Source organism: Myodes glareolus, chromosome 7 (assembly GCF_982192425.1).
Source record: "Myodes glareolus chromosome 7, mMyoGla1.1, whole genome shotgun sequence".
Classification (NCBI taxonomy): domain Eukaryota; kingdom Metazoa; phylum Chordata; class Mammalia; order Rodentia; family Cricetidae; genus Myodes; species Myodes glareolus.
Window position 1 is genome coordinate 34145104 of NC_142032.1, and position 14468 is coordinate 34159571.

Genomic DNA, 14468 nt, shown 5'->3' on the forward strand with positions numbered 1-14468 from the left:
TTAAAAGTCCAAAGCACTTCTTTAGCCTATTTTTCCTGAACATTTGAATGGTCTCAACAATATTTCAAAATCCATCCTACGGCAGTGTTCAAAATGTGGTTTCTTAAGCTAAACTTTGCAGAAAGAAATGATGATCCGAAGGCAGCTTGCTTCAGTTTAACTCAGTGACATCAGCTAGATCTGAGCTTTATTTATGGGTAGAAATGAAGATTCTACTTCATCGTTTTAATAGTTATTTCATCAACAAAATTTCACTAAGCTTGAATTGTTATATAAGACGGAGAGTACAAACACTCTGATACTAATTCGTTCCGGGACACACTCTTTCCGTAGCCACTCTTTTTTTTTTCACTGCTTGTGTTTTCATTTATCATGGTTCTTGGACATTGTTTTCCATGTCCACCCCTATCACGCTGTATCACTTTTCTTTTTCTTTTTTAAATTCACTCTTACTAATAAAAAACTAGAATGTAGATCCCAAATGGCCAATAAAAATTGAAACACTACTAACACTAGATTTCACTGGAATGTATGTATCCACTCAGGAACCCAAACACCATTATTTCTAGGTTGTTTCATCAACAACTAAACAGCCCTTTTTATGTCACAAATGGCTGTGGCAGCATCATTCACAGTTCTCAGAGTGATCCACATCAAAGTACACTCTTCCTACAGCTAAAGGAAAGTCTAATCCTTTTATAGACTCAACAATGAAGCCCAGTGAGGTGAAGCGATTTCCTCAAAATCATGTTAATAAAGCTGGTCTAAAACACACATTCAAATAAGCTGGTTAGACTCCCGTGATGTTAGATAGCCATGCTCGTAGCTGCATTGCTCATAATAACAAGATTCTGAAAACAGCTGTGGCACTACAAGAAGTTTCTAATTATGTCATGCATTGGTAAAAAGTGCAAGTTAAAATGGTTCGGATGAAAAGGATGTTTTCTTCTTCCTTCAGAAGCTCCCATTTGTGTAGTTCTGAACTAGACACAGAAAAATATCTAATTATGTAACTTCTATGACTCCCTAAAACTCATTTATAGTTCACAAAGCATATAAATGCCTCATGGAAAAAAAATACAGCACAGCACAGTAAGAGATTAGAAATTAAGAGACCGTTCAGTTGGCCTGGTAATGTAGTCCTACCATCCTTCCCACTCAGGAGACTGAGGCAGGATGGGTAATGTAGTCCTACCATCCTTCCCACTCAGGAGACTGAGGCAGGATGGGTAGTGAAAAGGACAAGATTAGCCTGGGCAACTTAGTGACAGTCTTCCTCAACCTGAACAGGTATGGGAAGGCTGGGAGAGTGGGGGATGCAGCTGAGTGATACACTGTTTGCCTAGTGGGAGTGGAACCCTAGATTCAGTTCCCAGTACAGAAAAAAAAAACTTTTATATTTTCTGTGGGGAAAATTCATAAATCAAATCATGGAGAAGCAAGACTAAAAATATATCAAGGTGTGAGCATTAAGGAAGCACATTTCAAAGGAAGAAAAAGAGTTTTTTTAAAAATCAATTTAGAATTTCTGTTTAGTATTTTTATTTCTTTGCTCTTAATTCTTAACATATTTTTCAAAGTAGTTAAGAATTGAGTCTTCATTTGCCTTATGTCATAGGAACTAAGGCTTTCATAAAATCAAAAACCATATATTAATAGATAAGGATTTGAATGATGTTTTCTGTTTCGTATTTCAGATTTTCAGTCTGGCAAAAAAAAAAAAAAAAGATCAAGTGATGTTATTCTAACTTCTTCAGAAGGTACAAAAGCAGTCTAAAACTGAAGTAAAGCTTCATTTGTATCTATTTTTAAACATTTCTATTTATGTAATCTGTGCAAGTTCCAAGAAAGCATCAAAATAAAAAGTCTAACTTACTACTGGTAGTAGCTTGCCTTGGTCAGCACCGGTTAGGCATGTTCCTGTTCATGAGATTCTCTTCAGTTCTAACCAGCTCTGGGATGTGTTTAACAAGTTGTCCAAATACCTGGTCCAAAACATGCCCCTGTTTGTTAAAGGGACGTTATTCAGTTTCTTTACACCCCCTAAGGGTTCTAGACAGAAACATTTATATAGAGAATGCAAAAGTATGGTCTAGTTTGAAAAACAGGTATCAGAGAGATAACAGCAAGATGAAGGAAGGAAAAATGTTATAATTTTTCTTCTTTTTAATAATGGAGTACTGAAACATGTTACCCGATTCTAAAGCCTAATGTGCATGATAGAGTAACTGAAAGCAGACTAAACCCAAACAAACAAACAAAATGAAAACAATTTATCTCTGGTACCAAGAAGGACGTGCTGGGAAAGGAAACCTTTTACTTTTTGAGAAGGTGAAATTAAATTCTTTGGTGGTTGAAGATTTAGTTCAATGGTAGAGTGCTTGCTAGCAAGCCCCCTGGCCCAAGACCTGGGTTCAGTTCCCAACATTAAAAAAATATAATAATAATTATCTTTAATCATGGCTGACAGACTGATATGGTTATGATCATCCTCTAAGGGACTCACAGAAGCTACTGGAAATAATAAGTGACATTCACAAAGACCCAGGACGTAGGTCAATATGAAAATCAATTCTATTCCTGCATATCAGAAGCGAACCAAAGCAATCTGACAGTCACATCACTTACCATGGTGTCGCAAATACCAAGAGATTGAGACTAAGTGTGACTGAGATGGGAAGGCTGCACATTTGTGCTTGGTGTTTTGTCGATATGACAAAAACTGGAGCAGGAAGAGTTGTCCTTTCAGCAGACTGCTAGACAAGTGGGATTTTGAGATTTCTGAACCATGGCCCATATCTCACATCTTCTACAAAACTTAATTCAAAATAGTGTATTGACCTAAACTAAAGAGCAAAAATAATAACTGTATAAAAACAGGAAAAATAAAAAAGCTTAAAGAAACGTAATTTAGATAAAATGAAAAGGAGATAAGCCAAGAAATATAATATCAGTAAGTTAAACTTCATCAAAATTAAAATCATTTCCTCTTTGAAAGGCAAGCAAGTCAATGAGAGAAATATTTGTGCAATGTGCTTCTGACCGAAGATTTAAATCTCGCTGGGTGGTGGCAACACATGCCTTCAATTCCAGGGCTGAGGAGGCATAGGCAGGTGACTACGAGTTTGAGACCAGCATGGTCTACAAAGCAAGTTTCAGGACAGCCAGGGCTACACAGGGAAACCCTCTTTCAAAACAAAAGAACACAACAAAAAGATTTACATCTATGGTAGTGACTCCCATGCCTAGGATGACGATGACAGCTGCAAATGTTGGGCAAGGTCAGCATATGAACAGGTAGTTCACACAGAAGATAAGAGAATGGCCAACAAGTTCATTGAATGATGCTGAACAGTACTAATCATTAGGAAAATACATATTAAACATATGATGAAAACTTTCAGTGGAGCTAGAAACTATAATACAATAAAGGCACGGGGAGAGCACTTTGGCAACTTCCTATGAAGTCAGGGCTCTGCAATTTTGTCTACCAAAGTGAAATGAAAATGTCTGTCTACAAGAACATTTATACACACGTGCTTACAGCAGTCTTGTTTATCTCAAAGACCTGGAAAGAAATTGTGGTATATCCATTCAATATACTACCGCTTGGCAACATATTGCAAATATTGATAACAATATGAAAAATATTCTATCAAATGAAAGAAACCAGACCCAAAAAAGAAGTCTTAAATAATGTGCTCCCTTTAATTATGACATTCTAATAAATGAGTTAAATATAGTAACAATAGATCCAGGCTTTCATAGCACTAGAAGTAGGATAAAAGAGAATAAGCTAGAAAGCCACAAAGTGGGGAGGGTCTTCGACAATAACTGATAGAAATATCAAGTGTCTTGATAAGGTAGTCATCAAAGGACTGCAATACATTGTGAATATTTACCGAATTGCATATTTTTAGTTTGAGTGAATTTACTGTTTGTGAATTATCCTTAGTCAAGCTGTTTTTGAAAAGGAATGAGAAGTTATTTCTATCAAGATGGTATGATATTGATAATAGACATACATTTGAATTGTCTTTATTGACTGAAAAAATGATTGCAGGAAGTAGGAATTAAAAGCACAAGAATAGATTTATTTTGACAACTCCATTCTAACAAAGTATGCATGATAGCCAGGTTTGGTTATATCCTGGAAGTAAATCATGCCAGAGACATTGTAAGTCCTTGTGCCTTCAAAACTTCCACTGCACATGAAAAAAGTGGATCTCCTTTTTATTACATTATTATTTTAAGGGATTTTAATGCATTCACATTCTTTGTGTAGGTCCAATGGCCCTTCCAAAGCTGTTTATATGCCAGATGGGAAGGAAATAGAAAATTTCCACTGGTTTAATTTTCTGAGGGGGGGAAGGGTTGCCCCCCTAAACAAGAAAAAAGAAAATCAAGATGTCCTTAAAAATCTCCTTCCCTGTAGTTTCTTTAAGAGGGGTTAAGAAAGCCTCAATGCTCTTAAAGCTCTCCTGCTGATAGCAGGAGAGCAACAGAGCCTGCCGCCATAAGGATCGACTCCTGGCTGAGAGCTGCGGCTTTCTCCAGAGAAAACTGACAATTAAGTGCAGAACGTGTCCCCAGATTGCACCAAAGATTATACCAGCTGGGGTTCTGAAATGGACTCTGGCAGAATATGACCAAAGAGAAGCCCCTTTGGGGCCCCGATCTTAGATATCTTACTTAGCCAGATGCCATTGATCATGGCCAGATAACTTGGAAGCAAATGCATTTCAGGTTGATAGAGCTTCACAAGAGACTCTTAGGAGGAAAATCTTTTTAAGGATTTAAAGGAAAATGGTTGCTATTTAAAGCACAGATGAAACTTTTGAAAATTTTAGGCTACATTTTAAGCAAGGAAAATGAAGGCTCTGGAATATGGGTATTTTTACTAGAGTTTTTCCATTTAGTTTGCCTTTCTTCCCTTGATAACTGTGGCAATATCTCAAAACCAAGTGTGCTCCTCTTGTTCAGCTGTACCTTTCAAAAACAGCCTTGTTTTCCAGATGAGTTTGGGTTTCTTGTGGGATTAAAAAGTGGAGAAGGGACTCAGCTAGAGGTTAAAGGGGCTGATTAGGGATCTGGTAAACTGGTTCAAACTTGAATTACTACTTGTCTGAGGTATGCCATCTAGGATTTTTTTTTAATATATATAGAGAATGGCAAAGTTAATATACGATAGAATTGTTACAAAGGAAAAGCAAAACAAAATGTGTAAAAATTGAAAGCAGTGTGTAGTAAAAAACAATGGTTACATTAATTGAGACTTGGGTAAGCTAACATGTTTGATGTTTTCTTTACCAATGAACAAAATGCAGAGCAGTGTATTGATCTTGGAATTAGGGATTTAGCATCCTGTTCCATCATTTCATGCACTTGGCTTGGTGGTACCCTGGCTTTCAGGGGCACGATAGAGAAGGGCATGGAAATGGAAGGATGAAGAGCTAAAGGATATAAACAAACTACTTTTCAAGAAGGATTTACTGGAAGCTGCCCCATGATTGATTGTCTCTCAGTATATACCATTGTTCAGACTTGTCATTAGACTCATTACATTAAAGGAAAATGAAATCTTCAGGGCAATCCTCAAACACAGGTTGCTTTTCTCATATAGGAAGGACACAAGTAACCAGTATCTATCAGAATGCACCATTACTGTGAGTTCTTAAGTTTGTTCTGTTGCTTAGATAGAACCCACTTTAGTCTCTCTAACACTTGGCCCTGTGATTGGATTTGTGTATTTGTGTATTTATAAAGCTTTTCTCCTTTTAAACATGTTGTGCTAGGGCAAGCGCAATGCTATCCTTTTCTTACGTTTACACACACAATCTTGGGGTGATATTTATAATTCATTCTGTGCTTTTATCAACTTGTCAAACAAGTCTTATAGCCCCTCCTCCTACTTTGTATGTGCTCCAGAATGTGACTGGCATGGGAGACAAGGTACTTAAAGAAATAATTCAGTTAAAATGAGGTCATTATTAGAGCCCTAATTCAGTGATATTGGAGTCCTTTTAGGAATTTGTTATTAGAACAAGAACACACTGAAAAATTATCATATGAAGTCAAGGGTACGTTATGAGCATCTACAAGCCCAAGAGAGATGCCGAAGAATAAAACAACTCTGTCATTCATTCTTTGACCTTCAGAATCTAGTATCTAGAATTGTGGGAAAAAACTTCTGCTATTTAAGCCAGCCAGTATGTAGTGTTTTGTTAAGACAATCCTAACTGGTAGAATGATAAGTAATTCATTAGCTTGCTGGATAAGATTAGGGTCTCAAACAAGGTAGATTAGATATGAACAGAGGGTAAGGATGTTGAGAGATATTTGATTACACTGTATAAAGGTGTGTTACTGTAAATTGGTTGAATAAAAAGCCAAATGACCAATAGATAGCTAGGAAGAATAGGTGGAGCTTCCAGGCAAAGAGAGGAACTGGAAATGTGTCTAGGTGTAGAGGAGGTGCCAGGAGAAGCAAAAAAAAAAAAAAAAAGTCTAAGGTACAGAATGAAAGAAAGGACCTGAGAAACCTTAAAAAAAAAAGTTCCAAACATGCAAACATTGGAGCCAGACAAGGCTTCCTCGTCCTGCAGTCTCTCAGGCAGGCAGTGGTGTACATAGACATGGCTCCTGGCTGCTGCCTGCAGGCTGGACCCATCTGCCACTGTCAGTGTCACGTGCTAAGTTGAACAGAGAGGCAGCTGACATGGTAGATTAAGATTTGTCTCACTTGGTCAGAGAATGCTATAGGTGCTTAGTGAAGCCAGATCCAGACACAGAAAACCTCTAAAAAGATATAGTATGTCTAAAATATGTGCTTATATGCTGAAGAAAGAAGAAAATAGGTATACACAGTCATAGAAAAAATAGTTTTACAATAATAAAGTCTTTAAAGAGAGAGTAAAGTAATATAAAACATAAGTCACATAAATGGGAAACACGCATGGATCCTGAATGTTGTTTTGTTGACTTTGATTTTTTAAATGCTAATGTACAAAAAAATAACGGCTGAGACATTGGATTATGAAAACTGCTAAAGTAAACCAAACTATGTATTTTAAGAATTTCTTAACTTCAAAATGGAAACCAGAATATATATTGTGTTGGGGAAGAGGGTCTCTTTTAAATTAATAAAGTCAAATTTGTTTGGTGGAGACCTCCTGAAGATCTTGGCTACAGATTTGAGGAAAAGAGTCAAGAAAGACTACAGAACAGATAACGAATATGGTGATCCCTCAACAGCTCCGAGACTGGATGAGACATGAAAGATCCTGTTGGCTACAGAATCCCCATGACTTATTATTACATGCTATGCTTTTATGTGACATGGATGATGATTTATATTACAATTTGGAGATATTGTCCAACCTGATTTATAATGTTAACAGATGCCTTTTATCTACTCAAACATAGAACAAAACATTATCTTTAACTTGTATATTCCATACTTATGTTAATACAGATGTATATGTGGGTTTCCAGAAAAAAAGAACCAGATAAGACAAATAGCCCAGGTGATTTAGTCTCTCAAAATGCCTCTGTTGCAGTTTCCTCAAAATTCTTCATCTAGAACAACTTCAAAGCTGCAAGCTGAGATGGTCCAGCCTCACAGACTATTCCAGCTATGATTTCAGATAAACTCTACACTTTTCCATCACACAGAGATGAAACAAAAAATAGTAAAGCTAGGTCTCTCAAGACTTGACCATTATCCCAAATTTCTCAGAGTTCACGAAAGATGCTTTTGTCCCCAGATAACAGGAAGCAGTCTAGAGAACAGGATACCCATATTCCCAAGATGTAGATAAATGTTTTTTGATCATTTGGTGGGTTATGAATGTTTGTCATTGTTTAGGGTTGGGTGCAAATTGTTACTTGTTATGCTAAGAGAGAAAACTAAGCAAGGGAGGTTGGATTCAAGGATCTCTCTGAAAAGAAAAGGGAATATGGAAAGGATAGGATAAAGATTAAAAGCGTAGATTACTGAGTGTACTTTAAGTTAAAAAGTAACTATTAATCTAAAATATTTTACATTGATATGGACTGTTGTATACTGATATAAATTTATTGTTATTTTTCTTAGAACATACTCTACATAGTCCTATTTTTGTTTTAAGGTATTTTTGTATGTTGATACAAATTTAAGGTTATTTTTGTTATACAATATACATGTTTCTACTCTTGTGCAAGGTATTGTACCTATGCAACTAATTTAAAAATTTAATGTATTATTAAGAAATACAGGCTAGTAGTTAGTCATCTATAATAATAAAACTTCTAGTCGTGTTAATTACGTTTATTAAACATATATTTTAGATAGATGGTCTTCAAACACTTCAGATACCTACAGAATATAGCATTTAAGATGTTTAATAAGCTAAGGATTATCATGACAATGAGACATGTCCGCTTCTGGCAGCACCAATTTACTTCAAAAATTGATGATGAGCATTAAAGAACCTCCATATGGAGTTTGCTTTTATTGTGGCAAAGTAAGTCACTGGGCAAGAAATTGTCCTTGCCTTGATTACTGACAGTATGCTGTCTTAACTGAACAAGCAGGACACAAAGAAACTGACTGCTGAAATTTGTCAAAACAAGGTAGAACAGCCCTTCAAAATTCCTGCTTCACAGAAAAGTCTATCAGATACTCTAGGACCATAGGTCAAAGTTGGATGCTCCGATGTTGCAGATGAACCTTGGGTGACTGTCCAGGTCACAAGCTGTCTCTGTCATTTCTGTAGTTTTAGAAGTTGTTCGATATGCTCTTACTGTTTACTCATGTAATATTACATTCTTCTTGGATCTCTGATAACTTTGAAGACAAGTTATAGTTACAGTTTTCCATGTTACTAAATTAAAAAAAATCCACAAAAGAAACATAAAGTATATAAGGTAAAGAGACATAAAAACATAAATTGTATATCTAAAAGAATGTTTTTAGTTCTAAAAAGATAGTTTTAGGATGGTGATTCAAATTATGAAACAAACGGTTTAGGTATAAAACTTTAAACTCATCAAGATAATATAGGTAATAGAATATTTTCTCTGAATATGCCAAATACAAATGGACTGGGCATTGTGAATATAATTCTTACTTTATAATTGCTCTTATTATATATAGTTTTACTGTGTTAGAGTTAAAACCTTTCATTATTAATTAGACAAAATAGGGGGAAATATTCCAAATGTTTGATTACACTGTATAAAGATGTATCACTGTGATTGGTTTAATAAAAAACCAAAACAATCAATAGCTAGGCAGAAAGACTGGGCATGACTTCCAGGCAAACAGAACAAGTAGGGAGAAATCTAGGCATAGAGATGCCAGGAGATGCAGAACAAGTCAGAGGTACAGAATCAAAGAAAGGTAAAAAATCACATCGTAAAATGTACATTAATAAAAGCAGGTTAATTTAAGTTATAAGACCTAGAAGAAGCCTAAGCTAAGGTTGAGCTTTTTTAATACTAAGTCACTGGGTCATTATTTGTGAGCTGGCAGCCCAAAATAAAATCCATCTACATAAGGAGGAGGGATTGAAGTTCAAAGGGTCTGTTTACCAATGTGTAGGTACAGGAGAACTGAAAGAATAGTGTGTTAGCCCAGAGAGCGGCAGAGGGGAAGGAGACTTCAATAGAATGGTCAGCCCAGTGCCTTCTTAATAAATGACTTGGCCTTACTCACTCTTCTTTTACAGTAATTTCTGTGCCCATCCTACCCACGGAAGACAATGTGATGGTGTGGCCTATGAAGGTCAGGAAGGCAGCAGAGAGAGTGAAAATGTAGAGAGAGAAGCTGGTTCAGGGAGACTGAGTTTTAGCTCCTCTGCATCTCCCTCTCATGTTCCATACCCCATGTGTCCATGGCAGCTAGCACAGCACACACAGTTGAGCACCAGTAATATTAGGTAGCTCAGTATATTAGAGACTCAGTAATTTGAATTGATTATTGATATTTCATCTAGATTTTGTCTTCCTCTTTTTTGGAGAACCTTAACTGTACTTTTATTAATGTTACCTCTATGACTGCGATGTCCCCTTCTCAGCTTCTTTTCATCCTTCTCCACAAATGAAAACAAGCAGCAGAAACAGCGGCAGCAGCAGCAACAACACAACAAAACCAAAGCAATCTAAGCCAATCAACTCCACTAAACCAGAAGTTTCAAAAACACCATCAAAACTCTGCAGTAGCCATCTCAGCTGTTTATACTTAATGGTTGCATTTTCCCTATTTCTCATAATATTGCACTGTTAGCCTTTACTTCCTATTTAGATTGAGGGTACTTGCTAGTGCCCTGACAGCTTCCTTAAAGTGTTGCAACTTGAGCCTCCCTTACCTGTCTCTGATGCAGTAGCATTACAGTTTCTGAAGTCTACAATAAACTTCCACAATTATGTGATTATATTTCTTTCCCAAACACAACTGCCAAATATAGAGGTGTGGATTTTTGAAGAGTTGCTAACAAGTTGTAATGTTTTGATCAAACGACTAACTTAAAATATTTTTATAAAATTACTCATACTTCTGCTGGGTGCTCTCTGGTTTGCTTTCGGCAGGCAGAAACTCCCACCTAACATTAGGCTTCATTTTCGATCCACTTACCCATGCGTCACTCAGTGCTATCCCCTCTGTAGCTGGATCCTCAGAAACTGATGCAGTTTTGGTGTTCTAGAAAAGCAATGCTGTGAGTCTGCGGTCTCTGAGCCAGTGCTGACTTAAAGGAAAAGACATGACCTTTTCATGCAGCCTTATTATTTTGAATTTAAAAATTACTTAATTTCAAAATATGCATGCTTAACCTGATTAAAAATTCTTTCCCATACATTTTTATGTATCTTTTCTGAATGATTCACATCAAAATTTCTTCTTCCACCAATCTTCGGCACAAATTAGTGTTCATTAAGTATTATTTTTTTCTGGGTGAAGAATGATATAACATTTAACAAGAAGTCTGTAATTACCATGTCACACATCTGAAGCTACAAATAGGGTAATCCTATAAAGCATATTCAAACCGTCTGTAGCTTATTTTATAATTTCAGAGTGAGGCAAAGGTTGTAGTGCCAAACAAGAGTACTGAACAAAATGCTCTAATCATCTTGGAAAATAATTTATTTTTCTGATCTTTGTGAAACTAGTACTCAGAGTTCCTCATGATTCCATCTCAGGGACTCTCCAGACTTTTTAATTAATCCTCACTCAGAGAAAAGGAAGAAAAACAAAGTAAATACAAATTATATCAAATTTGAATTTTTCATTATATTCTCAGGGTCATTTATATCTCAAACTCTGTAGGACTTACATGTATCTCAAGAGCCTTTGAAAATGTTAGAGATCTGAAACTATTGACCATGAATAGCTGCAAATACAATTTAAATATTAGATGTCTATAAAAACCTATCACAAGGCTACTTGTAAACAATTCTTAGTTGTATATATTTAATATAGCATATGACCTATTATATTAGGTCAAAGGTATCCAAAATTAGATTCATGAAGGCCTTAAAAATGATCACGATCTTTTATGAATGAAAGTATTCAATGACCCTTCAAACCATGCTCAGATCATGGTCTATCACCCCTCAGCAAACTTTTGTGTGTGTGTGTGTGTGTGTGTGTGTGTGTGTGTGTGTGTTTCTTTCTCCTTCAAACAAAGCTGATAAGAAAAAGTTTTAGAAAAATATTACATGAGCATAAAACTGTATTGAAACAAAACGGAAGGCATAAAAAGGAAGATATAAAAGTAGAAGATAAATACAAGCACTTTGAACCAGTGACTTTTTTTTTTCTTCTGTCATGGCTATGGTTCACTGTTTAAAAATACTTGTAAGTACGAAAACCTGAAGTTCCAGCCTGTAACAGTCAGCATAATTGTTGACTAACAATCTAAAGGAAGACTTAGGCAGTATTTGTATACTTCAGAGGTACAATGGCCCAGCTCAGACTGGAAGCTGTCTCTTTCAGATTTTATTCCTGCTTGGCGGAGGAAGAGGAAGACAATTTAAGAACTTGTCTGTTAAATAATTTAGTTCAATTAAATAATTTAGCTCAATTAAATTCTCTTTTCTGACCACTGATAATTGATAAAATTAAAGTGATTTTCATTATGAAATACTGACATTAATTGATGACTATGATTCAATTGTTAATAATTCATATTCATCGTCTCGTAAAAACCTACGTGGTGATCACAAACTGCTTAAACTCCAGTGGACCTATTTACTATCTATATTTAGAGTCAATATTTTTTATCCATTTTTCTCTCTTATAAAAGTATCAGCTTAACATATTTACTGAGTATTTTTCTACTGAGTATGTTGAATCTGTTTTTTTTTCATCTTTAAGATACATGGAGTTTAGAATTCAGAGCTTGAGGTCAGAGATCTTTGATCTGTGATGCAAACTTAATTTCCTTCAATCCCAAAAGCCCTTAAATTTTTATTTTTTTACGTGTGTGTGTGTGTGTGTGTGTGTGTGTGTGTGTGTGTGTGTGTGGCAGTAGAGGGGATAGTTACATGAGTGCCACTGCCTGTGTGTGGAGATCTAAGAAAAATTTGTGGTAGTTGGTTCTTTTTTTCTACCATGTGGGAGCTGGGGAGCAAGCATACATCATCAGGATTGGTAAGCGCTTTTGCCACTGAGCCATTTTGTTGGCCTCCTTTGACTCTTAAGAGTGATCTAAGAGAACTTACTTGACCTTTATAATGTAGTCAGAGTACCTGCTTCTCCCAAGTTCTCCTGGGTTACCTCACAGGGTTATGCAGTCTTTATCACCTTTCCATATACCAAGGTTCCCAGGGGGCAAAAGGAAAATTTTCTTTGAAGTATTCTAGAGTGCACTTTGAGTCCTCAGAAGTGTTTCTTTTTTTCTCGGGATACTGCAGATTTTAAAGTGTCAGAATTTGTTTCTCTGAGCAGCAAATCAATATCCTTTACTTCATGGCAAACTCATATCTTTGAAAAAATTGTCAAGGATAATTTTTTTATTTTTTCCTGAACAGAATAAAAACAATGAAAAAGTTGGCTAATCAAATTAGTAATGTATTAAAAAGTAGGCTAGTGATTTGGGGGATTTGGGGGTAGGTAAAATCAACATATGATATTCATTAATCACAATTTTGACAAATATAAACATCTATATGCACATTACTTTAAACGAGAAAAGGAACAGCATCCTTCAGTAGAAATTCTGAAACACAACAAATGTGTGTATATTGTCCAAATTAGTTTCCATTGCTGCATGTAGTTACTGAGAACTTAAAAATGTGGCTGTATCAATTTTTCAAGAAATTAATTTACAATTAAATTTAAGTAGCACATGGATAGTGGCAAACAACTTGAAGTGTGTGGGACATTCCTGTCACCCTAGAAATTCTCACCCACTCTGTCAATAAATCCCACTCTGTTGGCACTGCCCTCACAGGGAAACACCAGTTCCACTTGGACTACATATAGTGGATTTGCACATTTATACCCGGCCTCTTTTGTTGAACATAATGATTCTGAGATGTATTCATGCTGTTTTGTATAGTAACAGTCTTTTCCACTGTTCAGTTGCATTACCATGTGTGACTATATATCACAATTTGTTTATGCATCCTTTAGCTGATAGACATCTGACATTTGGATTGCCGCCAGATATTTGGGTTTAATGGTGCAAATACTGTACTTGATCTGAATTAATTGAAAAGCTGTATGCATATATAAATTTTACTTCGGTCTTGGACAATGGTAGTCAATTTACAATTCTGTGATCATCTTTGGCACTGGGCTGGGCGTCTAATTTCAAGATATACAAGAATAGACAGACTTCAGGCTTGCTGAATAATCAGATGATTTGCAGTACTTAATGAAAACACAATTATAAAGACCAATTGACCAAAACAGTTACTTACTGCACTGTTTTCGAAATAAAAGCATGCTTTCTGTGGGGTGCTCCAGAGGATAGTTAGAAATGATGGCCATACTTATTTGGTGCTGGAGGAAGACTAAAAGTCACTCTGCGGTGCTTGAATCACTTTGACCTCTAGCACTCTCTTGTCATTGATAACTATCACGTCGTCACAGAATTTTGGATGCAGAAAAGTCCCTCAATAACCTGCCTCACTAGCAGCTTGTACACTGTATTTCTTAGTGAACATTAGCGGCAAGGAAACCTTCATTTCGCATATGGGAGCAAGATTTTATTGTGTGTCTCAGTAGAACAGGGAGTCAAAGGCACGATTTTAAAACAGGTGTGATTTCTGCTTTAGAAAAGATTTGCTGCAAATTTAATGGTAAGCTGTTATACTATAAACTTAAAACTCTCCTACACAATCTTTTGGAAGCAACGCATGGCTTGTTAGCATTTTATCTTTGTATATATACACTTTTCCAAGCATTAATACTGAAGTTCTTTATTAGTTTTTGAGAGTGCAGTAGGTGTCCACAGGAGGAAACATTCTAACAGTTGATG